The sequence below is a fragment of the Acyrthosiphon pisum genome, chromosome A2, assembly GCF_005508785.2.
Source record: "Acyrthosiphon pisum isolate AL4f chromosome A2, pea_aphid_22Mar2018_4r6ur, whole genome shotgun sequence".
Classification (NCBI taxonomy): Eukaryota; Metazoa; Arthropoda; class Insecta; order Hemiptera; family Aphididae; genus Acyrthosiphon; species Acyrthosiphon pisum.
The window spans coordinates 108,880,451-108,893,751 of record NC_042495.1 but is presented as its reverse complement, the minus strand read 5'-3'; the positions used below and the strand labels follow the sequence as shown (position 1 = coordinate 108,893,751).

General features: G+C 30.5%; 1 long non-coding RNA gene across 1 annotated transcript; it reads right to left on the bottom strand.

Moving 5' to 3' along the window:
- Positions 1-5,376: 5,376 nt before the first annotated feature.
- LOC100574486 lies at positions 5,377-8,651 on the bottom strand. Its single transcript, XR_119180.4, has 3 exons — positions 8,521-8,651; positions 6,645-8,418; positions 5,377-6,527 (listed from the first exon to the last, which is right to left on the bottom strand). It is a non-coding gene; the product is annotated as an uncharacterized LOC100574486 (long non-coding RNA).
- Positions 8,652-13,301: the final 4,650 nt, after the last annotated feature.

Sequence of the window (13,301 nt, the reverse complement as noted above, 5' to 3'; positions counted from 1 at the left end):
GCACCTGAACTCGTCACGATGAACATGTTCCGGGGAGACTCGCCACCGTGGCTGCCGGCCCCCCCCAATTGAGAACCGTCCGACCCCTTGCGGTGGCCGTTGAGTCACCGGAGGGCGCCCAACAGCACCACCAGCATATGATCCGCTCAAACGCGATCCGAAAGTCCTTGCTGAACAGCGCGTAGATCATCGGGTTGATGCGGCACAATTGCAGTAGCCCAGCAAGAACATTACGGAGAACAGGATGGGTTGTATGCACGTCGGGCAGAAAGCTCGTACCAATTACATGGTGAAGAAAGGCAGCCAGTACACGACGGAACCGCCGACGATTATGCCCAGCGCTCTGACCGCCGTGGTCTCCATCCGGAACCGCTTCACCTGGGCCCTTGATGTTCCCCATCATCATCGACACAAACTTGGACTTGCTGTTCGAGGACCTGAGGCCGCCACCACAGCCGCAGTCACCGCCGACGGCGACGGCGAAAGTTGGTCTTTGACTAACGTGACGGAACAGGACGCGGGTCGCCCGCCACTGTGGTGGTGATGGTATCCGCCCGGCGACGACGTCAACAGGAGACGCGACTGCACCGGCGGTGTTCCTTCCGGCTGCCACCGGCCACATGCAGCTGAAAAGTGGACGTGCCGTGAACCGCTCGTGGTTTAAAACTGTTTACACAACGAGTCAATAACTGCAATAATAATTAATTATTCTGATTCTGATAAAATAAACTATTTATGAAATTATGATATAGTGAATATTAAATATTTATACTTCTTATTATGTACAATTAATATAATATAAAGATAAATAGTATATTATGGTATATTAACATGTTTGTTGTTTGTTTTTAGAACATAATACCATTGATTATGAATATTCAATAATACTCATAACCAATGATAATACTTATATAAAATGAATAACCTTATGAGTACATTATCGTTCGGACGTTCAACTTGAGCATTTCGATTTTAGACTTTTCGTGGTTATTGTTGTAAATATTGATAATATTGCGCGACGCAACTGCACTGATTTTATTGCAATTTCAGTAAATTATACTAAATATTAATTACTATAATATCATATCTAATGGATTTTGTTGAATTTTTCTTATCTTCATTTACCTAGTCTAGTTTGTACTTAAATCTTTGCTGTTATCCATGTGATTTAAATATGTATACACTGTAAATCATTCTATAAAAGCTGGTTGGCGTTAATTTTATAATAAAAATAATAAGTATATTAACCAGTTTGAATACTGTCAACATAATATTATGACAGTTATACTGCAATAGTGCAATTGGTACTCTATCTACAATAAACAATATTTAATAATAAACAATATTTATCTGTGTGTAAATTAGTTTATTAAAAAAAAATAATATATTTATGACGACTGAAACACGGTTTGTTGAACAAGGTTCATACGCTTAAAACAAATTAGATTTCCTCTTCGAGTATTAGATACCTACTTTAATGCGTATATATTATGGCAATGAAAATAAATAAATTAAATGTTTAATGTACAAAACATGATTTCTGTAAATTCAAAATCGCATGTCAATATTTAAATAATTGTATGCACACAATAATATAAAGTATTGGAAGAATTCTGTGGTTAAATTTTTTTACAGATTATTAATTTCAAAAGTATATAATATAATATTGTAATTGTTATAGGTAGTCATAATCAGACGTATTTTGTATTAGAAATTATTTTAGCATAGAAATTAGGTATATATATATATACCTAACAATAAAATTAATTGGTTAGGTTTCAAGTATAATACGTATGGCATTTTTTTTTGTAGATACGCATTATTGCGAATGAAATATACAAGCTTTTTAATACACATGAGGAGAATAAGAGAAGTCGAGTACCTTATAGACAGCAATTAGTATTAATTTAGTTATTTATAAATATCTATTAAACAGTATAATAGTATAATTTATACTTTAATTTATACTTCTGCATATTCGAGTTGTGAAAGTATCATAGAAAAAAATATGACTAGTAAAATACCGTTTTTATCCCTAATTCAAACATGGGCGTCTTATATTAATTATTATTATTACTGAATTCAAGTAAAATAAAATTGAACGCATCTTTACATTATAATGTTCTTTCATATATTTTATGAGCTTGTATATATTTACTAAAATATTTATTTATTAATATTTAACATTTATGAACACCTCTGAAATGCATTTTTAAAAATCATTGTAATAAAAAAGCCTTAGTGTGGTTTAAAAAAAAATAAAAAAATATATTATGAGTCAATCGAGCAAGAGACAAGTCTAACAACACCAACATCGACATATAGTTAATACATAAAGTAGGCCTCGGGAATCAATTCACCTACTGTGTTCTAACGGATATGTTAAATTTGAATTAAATAATATACAATAATAATTATTGCGTGCGATAAACGATTCTGAGCGAAGACCGACTGTCAGTCTATAATATTACTAAGAATATACTGTTTTTATGATATTATTGTTATCAAAGTAATTTATTGTATACATAGACATTACTCATTAGTACTACAATAGGTTACATTATTTTTTGTCGAATTGTCATTGTGTGTATGCAATTTAATATATATTTTAAAAGTTTCAAGTACACATGCATAATATTTTTAAATTACAACAAAATAACTAAAATCTATACGTCATATTATTATATTATTAGTTTAAATATCTAATTTCGTCCGAAATTGAACTTCAAATGTCTATACAAAAATATTTGTGTTTATATATTTTATAGATTGTTTGGTTACTGTATGAACTATTTATGAGAATCCTTGTTTTAATTTTTAAATCCTTAGCTATACAAATTGAAGCTTTTACACATTTTTAACTACAAAATAATTTGCATATTTTCCGCCGGGTGACGGCGTCAACAGGAGACGCGAGTGCGGCACTGCACCGGCCACACGCAGCCGACAAGCGAACGTGTCGGCCACTGACCGAACGGTGGCGGCCCGCTGGTGATGGTACATCTGAGTCACCGTGTAGTGGATGGCGTACAGCGGACCGGAGCAGGTCGGCGACGTCGTGGACGAGAACGAGCTCCGCGACTTTCGGCTAAGCGTCTCGGGAGGCGAGTTGCAGTTGGCGTCCACCGAGGTGGGTGGCCGTGGTGGCGGCGGTCGCTGCGCTTATGAGCTATGCAGTCCGAGCTCGGGCAGATGACGCTGATCTTGAACCGCTCGTGGTTGCTGTGCCGGTTAACGTCCGGCGATCCACCGCCCGGGCCGTTGGCCGCAGTGACGGCAGCTGACGAAGGTGACGCGGTGGCCGCGTGCTTGAGATACTCGGGAGTTAGCGTACAACTGTTTACGTAACGAGTGAATAACTGCAATAATAATTAATTCTGATAGAATAAGCACGGGATAATATAATAAATATTTATACTACTTATTATGTACAATTAATATAATATATAGTATATTATGGTATATCTAGGCATAAAAATGCCGGAAAATTTCCGTGAAAATTTCGGAAAAAAACAATTTTTTTCCCAGAGCCTCGAAAAACGTGGAAAAATCGGAGAATATTAAAATAATACATTTCCGAAAAAAACCGAAGTTTTCGGAAAATTAAAAAAAAACCAAATTTGTGGAAAATTAAAAAATTGTATTTATGCTTAAAAATTAAAATAATCTATGTAAAAAATAAACTATTTTAAAAAATAGATAATGAAATTTCCATTTGTCATTGACATTTCACATTTTCCAATACGGTTGTCAATGTATTATTGTATCAAATTTAAAAATTAAACTTTTAAAAATATACAGATACTTCAATATTTGTTCTAAAAATGACGTAGATACGTACATATCAAATTGTTATTTATGTGGGAGAGTGTATTTCCCCGAAAATAAATCACCTGTATTTTTAAATGTTAAAAATTGTATACTTATTGTCAATTTATATATTTTATAATAACTAATAAGGTATTATAGTAGGTACTTGATAGTCTTTATATTTTTAAACTTGGTGAGTAGGTAAAAATTAAATATTATTAATAACTATTAAGAAATTAAGAAATAATTACATATTAAATACTTAATAGTTAGTACTTTAGTAGTTAATAATGTTAATATTACAAATTATAATTATTTATAAATCAAGTATAGAATTCTCTAGATTTATCCACTACACTACTACAGACTTTGAGTTAGGTATGGTAGGTATATATTATAATATGCATGTTATATGATTGTCAACCATCATTATTTATTAGATTGTTTCCACTATACATTACTTTTTTAGTTCTTTAGAAAAAAAATTCCGTTTTTTTATTTGATTTTTTAATTTTTCAGGAAAAACCATTTTTTCCCGGAAATTTTTAATGAAACCAAATTTTCACAATTTTTCCGAAAAAAAACCGGGTTTTTTCCCGTTTTCTTCGGAAAACCTTTTTTTTGTTGGAAATTTTGATTCCTAGGTATATCCACATGTTTATTTTTAGAACATAATACCTACCATTGATTATATGAATACTAAATAATACTCATAATTAGGGCTGGGATTTTGATGCAAAAGCATCTTTTTTCTGGGGTTTTGAAACGTAAATCTGTAAATATAAAATGTGTTTTGGGTGATAATGATTATTTTAAAGTAATTTTTTTTTGATTTTGTTGACGATTTAAGTGCGTTTTCTTTGTTTTTAGAGCACTTTTCACAATTAGTTCATAAAATGAACGAAAATTGTCGTGATTGACAAGAGACTTTCGGCAAACTGCAAACTGTACATATAATAAATTATATAGCACAACAAGTTATCGTCGATAATAATTTTATCATAGCTATAGGCCTTTCTACTCAAATTATTGCCGTTATATAATAAACCTATTAAGTATTATTATTTTTATCACACCATACATAACATATGTAGAAGGTACCATTGATAACAATTTTATCATACCTAGGCCTAGATAAGTATTTTTAAGTGCATTTTTTGAGATATTTTAGGACATCAATCTATCTTAGAGGACGGCGAGACTTGTGAGTTGCAGTTTTCGAATTTTGATTTTGTTTCCAATTTAAAGCTAAGGGGTGATTTTAAACCGCAGAGGTTATAACTGTAACAATTTACGAACATTACTGAGTTAGGTATACTGTGTCCTCGTTTATGTTGCACTCATTGCATTGAAATGTATGCAAGTTAACAGGAAACAGTTAGTGATGTTTAGTTAGTACCTATTATTATTTGTATAGCCAGTATAATATAGTCGTAATTTTTCTTGTACTTCTTATATCTATAATAATATTAATAAGTTAAGAATGCTGTAAAAATAGTATAGCAATTGCTACTATATCTACAATATTGTAAATGGAATTATTTCCGTAAAAATAAATAAACAATATTTCTCTATGTGTATATAAGTTTATTAAAAAATAATAATATATTTGATACAGCAGAAACACGATGTATTGAACAAGGTTCATAAGCTAAAGACAAAATATATTTCCTCATCCAGAATTATACCTGCATAAATACGACTATAACATATGACAATAAAAATGAATAATTTTGGAATTAAATGTTTAATGTGCAGAACTTGATTTCTGTAAATTCAAAATCGCACGTCAATATTTTAAAATTATATTTTACAATTTAAATAATTATTGTACTGCTTTTTACAGATTATTGATTTCAAAAGTACCTATATAATATAAAATATTAATCGTTACAGATAGTTATTAGACGTATTTTGTTTAATAACATAGCAATTAGGTATATTTATATAAATATATCTATATTGTGTTTAACAAAAAAGTTTACATTGTCAAATTATGTGATTAATAGTTTTACGTTATTTTATTTTTTATTACAATGAAAATAATTGGTTAGTTACAAATAATTATAATAATTATTTTTTTGTAGGTACAATATCACGAATGAAATATACAAGCTATTTGATACACATGAGGAGAATAAAAGAAGTCTAGCACTTCGGCAATTAGTATTAATATTTAGGTATTTCTAAATATTATCTATTAAACTATGTTTCTGCAGATAAATTGAGTTGTGAAAGTGTACCATAGAAAACAATATGATTCGTAAAAAAACGAAATTCATTATTATATAGCCGTTATCCGTAAATCAAACATGGGCGTCATGTATTAATTATTATTGTTACCGAATTCGAGTAAAATAAAATTGCACGCATCTTTACAGTATAAAGTTGCTAGCATATTATATTTTACGAGTCAATCGAGCGAGGGACAAGTCTAACAACACCAACATCGACATATGCCGAAAAGGTCGTACCCACTACACTCGTTTGTTGCTGTTGGAGAAGAACAATGTTTGACTGCTTCACTCCTGTAGTACCAGCAACGTTCTGGACAATCTCCGTACGCCAATCCAATCATCCCCAAGAAATACACCACTGCTACCAGAATCAATAGTTGTTTTATCATCTTGCTCTGTAGTTACCTGGATTTGATGGACTAGATGACTAGCTGATACCGTTGAATCCACGACGGGCAGAGGTTTAATTGATACAATTTACTGGAACACAACATCAATAAATGTTAAAACTTTCTGTCATAAATACTTAAAAATTAATTAGAAATATATAAGTACGTATGTAAATTCGAATACAGATTACGCGTCGTGTTAATTTACCTTATAAAGACTGAGCTGTGCTGTAGGGCGATGAGATACTTCTTCTCTGAAGTTCTGGTTGCGGATAGTTTCTATTTATATTGCAAATGTCGTGGATAAGGTGAGGGGGCACTGACGAGTTTAATTTTTTATTGGTGTTTGAAAAAGAAATTTCAAGTACGTAGTTTCATGACGTAGCGTCATTAGAGTGGGGGCCTTCTATCGCGCCGTCCAGTCTTGAATATTTGTACCACCCCTTACATTACCTATTTTATAAATTTATTACAGATTATACAGCGTGATCACGATGGAAACACTCAATGACTATGTGCAGGCTTCATATATTTCAATTCTACTTTTTTGGATAACTAATAAACAATGTTGGGACTTATAAAATTATCTAAATAAGATTTTTTGAAATAAATAATCTTTTAAAGTATCTAAATAATTATGTTATGATTTATCTAATGTTTATCTTAGATAAAAAATGGTACATAATATTTTGTCAGTTATACTGCAATAGTGCAATTAGTACTATAATATCTACAATATTGTAAATGGAATGAATTCCGTATAAATAAATAAATAATATTTATTGTGTGTACATTAGTTTATTAAAAAAAAAAAAGAATAATATATTTATTACAGCAAATGCACGGTGTGTTGAACAAGGTTCATAAGCTAAAAACAAATTAGATTTCCTCATCAAATATTATACCTACTTTAACACGACTAAGATATATGCCAATGAAAATGAATAAGTTTGGAATTAAATATTTAATTAAAAAAAACATGATTTCTGTAAGTTCAAAATTACATGTCAATATTTTAAAATTATATTTAACAATTCAAATAATTTTATGCACATAATAAAAATTATTGGAAGCATTCTGTAATTACATTTTTTTTCACAGATTATTAATTTCAAAAGGTAATAACACATATATATATATAAATATATTAAACATTAATTGTTATGGGTAGTCATAAGACGTATTTTGTTTAATAACATAGCAATTTGGTATTTATATTAATATATCTATATTGTGTTTAACAACAAAGTTTAAAATGTGGTTAATAGTTTTACATTATTTTTTTTTTATTACAATAAAAATCGTTGGTTAGTTATAAATTATAATAATATGTATGTAATTTTTTTTTTTTTTTATAAGTAGGTACATTATGCGAATTAAATATACAAGCTTTTTAATACGCACGAGGAGAATATAAGAGAAGCTAGCACCATATATCGACAGCAATTAGTATTAATTTAGGGATTTCTAAATATCTGTTATACTACACGCTACTGCAAATAAATTGAGTTGTAAAAGTATCATAGAAAACATGACTCGTAAAATAACGAAATTCATTGTTATAGCCGTTATCCGTAAATCAAACAGGGTCGTCATATATTTATTATTATTACCGAATTCCAGTAAAATAAAATTGCACGCATCTTTACAGTATAAAGTTGCTAGCATATTATATTTTATGAGTTAATCGAACAAGAGACAAGTTTAACAACACCAACATCGACATATGCCGAAAAGGTCGTACCCACTGCACTCATTTGTTGATGTCGGAGAAGAACAATGTTTGACTGCTTCACTCCTGTAGTACCAGCAACGATCTGGACAATCTCCGTACGCCAATCCAATCATCCCCAAAAAATACACCACTGCTACCAGAATCAACAGGCGTTTATTCATCTTGATCTGTAGTGACCGGGATTGCTCGACTAGGTTACTAATACCGTTGAATCCACGACGGGCAGAGGTTTAATTGATAAAATTGACTGGAACACAATAAATTATAACTATTTGTTTTAAGCACTTAAAAATGAATAAGAAATGTATTAGTATGTTTGTAAATTTGAATACACTTTGTGTAAATTTACCTGATAGGACTTGAGCCTGTGCGGTGGGTCGATGAGATACTATCAATTTCTTAAGCTCTGCTTGCGAATAGCTTCTATTTATATTGTACATGTCATGGATAAGGTGAGGGAGATTGACGTGTTTAATTTTGGTGTTTAATAATAGGTGTTTGAAAAAAAATTCTAAGTACGCAGTTTGATGTCCTTGACGTTCAACAAAATATCCTTGTACGCTTAGTTAATACTATCTTTCAAACTAAATAAATATATTTATAATGATATTGATTTATTATATATTGATATATTTTATAGATTGTTTGGTTACAGTATGAACTATTTATGAGAATCCTTGTTTTACATTTTGAATTCTTTGCTATACAAATTGACGCTTTTACAAATTTTTAACTACCAAATAATTTGGAAACTTTCATAATTTTGATGTCAAAACTTTACCTTTAAATACTTAAAAAAAAAATGTGCCTATGGATCAATTAATATTTCTCAACTGCTATTATAAAACTTATGGGGAACCTAGTATCATATTTTCAATCATTTCGAGTTTCAACCCAATGAAAAAATATTGACATTTATAAAAAAAAAACTTAACAAAATTTAAATATTCTCATGCTTTTAAATAGCTTTAAGAGAGTCAATATATTTTGAAAATGTTATTGTTTATATGAAATGCTAATATAAACATCCGGTAAAAATGTCATGGATCTATGGTTATTTTATTTTTTATAGTGGTAACCATCACTTCCCCCCCCCCTCAAAAAAAAAATGCATCAACTCGATTCACATTGTTTTGATAAGCGGTAGTTTTAAATTCAAGAACACTGAGACTCTCTCTTCTTCATTCAGAAATAACACTTAAATATATTTTTCCCTTGACTATATCTATGTTTTATCAGAATGTAGTGGAATTAGAGAAAAATACACAATAAGTTGTTTCAAATTAAATACGTGAAAAATGTCAAATAAATGTATAGATAATACTCGGCGTATAGCTACTTTAAAGTTTTCTTCGTATTGCAAGAAAGCGAATTATTGGCCTGTCGTGGCCCAGCTCTATTCTATTAATTATTTAAACATGACCTTACACAATGTATAAACTATAATACAAAGTAGTAAAAACATGTTATCTATAAATCATTGTCCATTAGATGCATGATAAGTGACATCCAACAGCCAGGCGCACGTGTCAAAATCGCAAACCAGTCGTCTTTAAGCAACTATGAGTTATAAAGTTTTGATTTATGCATGTTGTATTTATCATATATTTAAACAGTCTATAAATAATTTTGTGAAAATGATGCAAATGTGCTTTACTTATGACTTCACACCATAGTTTAAAAAAAAAAAAGCGAAATTACACAGAACATTAAGAATTTATTGTGGATTATCTGTTAAAAAATGTGATAGATGCAACATGCATAAATCAAAACGTTGGTTCACTTTCAGTTAATCAATTTTTAAAATAGAAAAAAACTTTATTAGTCAAAGATTCTTAAAAAAATCAACATAATTCAAATTCAAACTCAAGCAAGATCAAAATTAAGAAATCGTTTTTTTTGCGCAACGCGGAAAATTTTTCAAAAATAGGTGATTATCTCTCTCCAGTAAAAAAACCCAAATGCAATTCAAGGTGATACGTTCGAAATATTTCGTGTTGTTTTTATCGTTAAACGCACGTATATGTATTATTATTATCATTATAATGTTATCGTCACAAAATTATACTTAGCAGGTTATGTACCTATCGTATTATATTAAGTAGTTTATTTATCGAACCTGTTTTTTTTTAAATTTACGATTGCCGAGTGCCAATATACACTGGGCAGGTTATTCGAAATCACGAATGCATAGAACTACCAATAAATAGGAAATACGTTAATTTCCCAATAAACGATACTGTAAAAATACTCCAAGGTTTGGACAAAAACAACAACTTGTTATCGTACCTGCGTCATTGTAATCGAATCACGATCATAATAATTACTAAGGAGCATATTATTAAACAGTTATTATCATAGAAATATCATGCCTAAGTGACCTAACCCAAGGTACTAACTAGTGTGCCTTTTATTTTGTGATTCGTGGGCTCTTGGTATGTCTATTCACAAATAGGAAAACCAAATTCATATACGACAAACAACTACAACGGAATCGGCCAAATTACAGGACTTCTGGTCTACGAGAAGAAAAACTAATCACAATTTATTTAGTTTTTACTTTTAAATTATTGAATGGTAGTTATATACTTACCTGTTTTACCTATTATACATTTCTCAGAATTAGATAAATTTAACTTTTCCTAGTCCCTGGCTGACAAACTAGGCAATCATATACCTTCTATGTGTCATTCTGTCGTACTAATTACTTTCAAAATACTCAGATAATTAGACTAATGAGCCTTGTAAATAGGTTAAATATAAATTTGTTCTTTAATAATAATATCGTAAGCAGATGATATAGCTGAAAAGGCAACCAAAGAACCTGCTGAGTCTTGAAATATAACAACTCACTTTGATACAAAACTCCCAGTAAATATAAACCTGAACCAAAGATACCAACAAGAATGAAGATAAGTAAAAAACAGCGAACTGAGAGAAATTAAATCGACCACTCATATGGGTGCATGACGTGTCACTCCTGCGCAGACATCAAACCATATTCAACAAATTAAGAATTGGTCACATCTTATACCCATAATATGACTATCTAAGGAACAACGTAAATGCACCTCATGCAACACCACAACTACTGTTAAACACCTGTTAACCGAATGCCTCCTGACAAAAGACTCCAGGGATAAACTGATGCTAGCTCCCCTACAATATGTGCGAGATACTAGCACCCAACACAGAGATGACATCGATTCTTCCGGAACTCCTGAAAGAGACGAACCTGTTTCAGAACATATAACATAAAAACATAGATTATATTATCACATGTAAATATAATAACTCAAACCGTTAATGTACCATATTTAAAATATTCTGTATACAACTTTATTTGAAGTGTATTTTAAAATTATAATGTATAATAGTTTTTTTCAGAAACGCAATAACCCTGGTACGAGTCGTACTTGAGGCGTATTTATAAGTAAAAAAAAAAACTAATAATATTGTATTTTTTAATCTATACCTTAATTATAAGATAAATAAGTTATGATTATTGATAATGTTTATTTTTTAAATTATTGTTATACATATTATTATGACTATAGCTATTTAATATGTATCTACTATCTAATACCAAGCGATCACCATAATTACTCGTATATTTCCATTGGGCAATGGAAATACCCCGTTAAAATAAATAAATAAGGAAGTCCTCAGTAACTACCAGCATTTTTCTAGCAGTTGAGTCCCGAGCACCTTCCACGCCACACGGCTTATTATATTATTACATTTTGAACTTTTGTTTTAATTTAACAAACATCTAATTTATTTCAAACTGTTGGCAATCATTGGTTAATCTATTAAATACACTTAATTTCTGGGTCACTGGTAACGCCACGTACAACACCACCCAAATTAAAGATCTCGTAATATTATTTGATTCAAAACTTTTATCTAATCTCTATTCTCCATGAATACAATATGGCTCTTTTTGGCATTTACGCTCAACTTTATTTTAATTGTCACTAACAACCTTATGAGAAACGAAGGGGTCCGTGCAAGAACGAGATAACTTGTTATTTTTATTATTATTATATTATTATTAAATTATTTAACCTTGTATTAGATTGTTTGACCAAGTGAAACAATTTTTATCGTCAATAGTTAAAACTAATTTAATTAAAATTGTCCTAACAAAAATAGGCTAAATATGCTATGCCGTGCCTAAAAAAATTGCTAATATTAATGTTTGGTGGACATTTCAAGTATTAATGGTTATTCGTCATTGAGTTGAACCAAAAAACAATCGATTTTGTGTCAAATTCCGGTTTTCCTTCATTTTTAATTCTGATTTTTTTCGACGAACTTAAAAAACTCCTGGGAATTATCCATTTTTACCTCTCAAAAGTACCAACAAAATTCACATTCCCACCGGAAAAGATAGTTGCTCAAGTTAAAATCTCAAGCGTTATTTCGACTAATTATCGTGTATTAGTATTATACATACACACACAAAAAAAAAACACATCATTTTAAAACCAATACATTATTGTTCACTGAGGAATCTAAAAGTCAACGGGTGTTATTAAGTAGGTACAGAACAATTCATCCTAAATCAGAAAAAAATGTTTTGAAAAAGCTATAACTCTGACACATACGTGAGATATGGGTTTTGGATAATATCGTTAACTTTTGCCTAAAAAGACGGCTGCCAACTCCTCACGACGTTTATTATCTACTATGTATAATATATATTATGCTTCCAAACCATCAGCTTATATTATAATTTATAAGACAATAATACGAAACAATTGTAAATGTCAAATAAATATAACGTCGTGTCTTCTAGTAAACTGCACTATATAATCTAGGTACATTAAATTGTTATGCTTATGACTCGCTTAGATATTTCGTTAAATAGCTGACTTGCGAGTTGTGTGCATCGTGAGGCACAGCACAAAAACGTTCTAAAATAAAATATTGTAATATTATAATGTCATATCATTAAAATATACCATTTGTTTTCTAAGATTTTATTCTTAGTCAATTTTGGGTTCCTACGATTTTTATCGTTCCAACAAATTGTGTAAATTTAAACAAAAATCCACCGACCGGCTGTGAGTGGCTTGGCGTGTGTGGCGGCGGGTGCGTGTAATGATGTATTCATTGAACGTAATC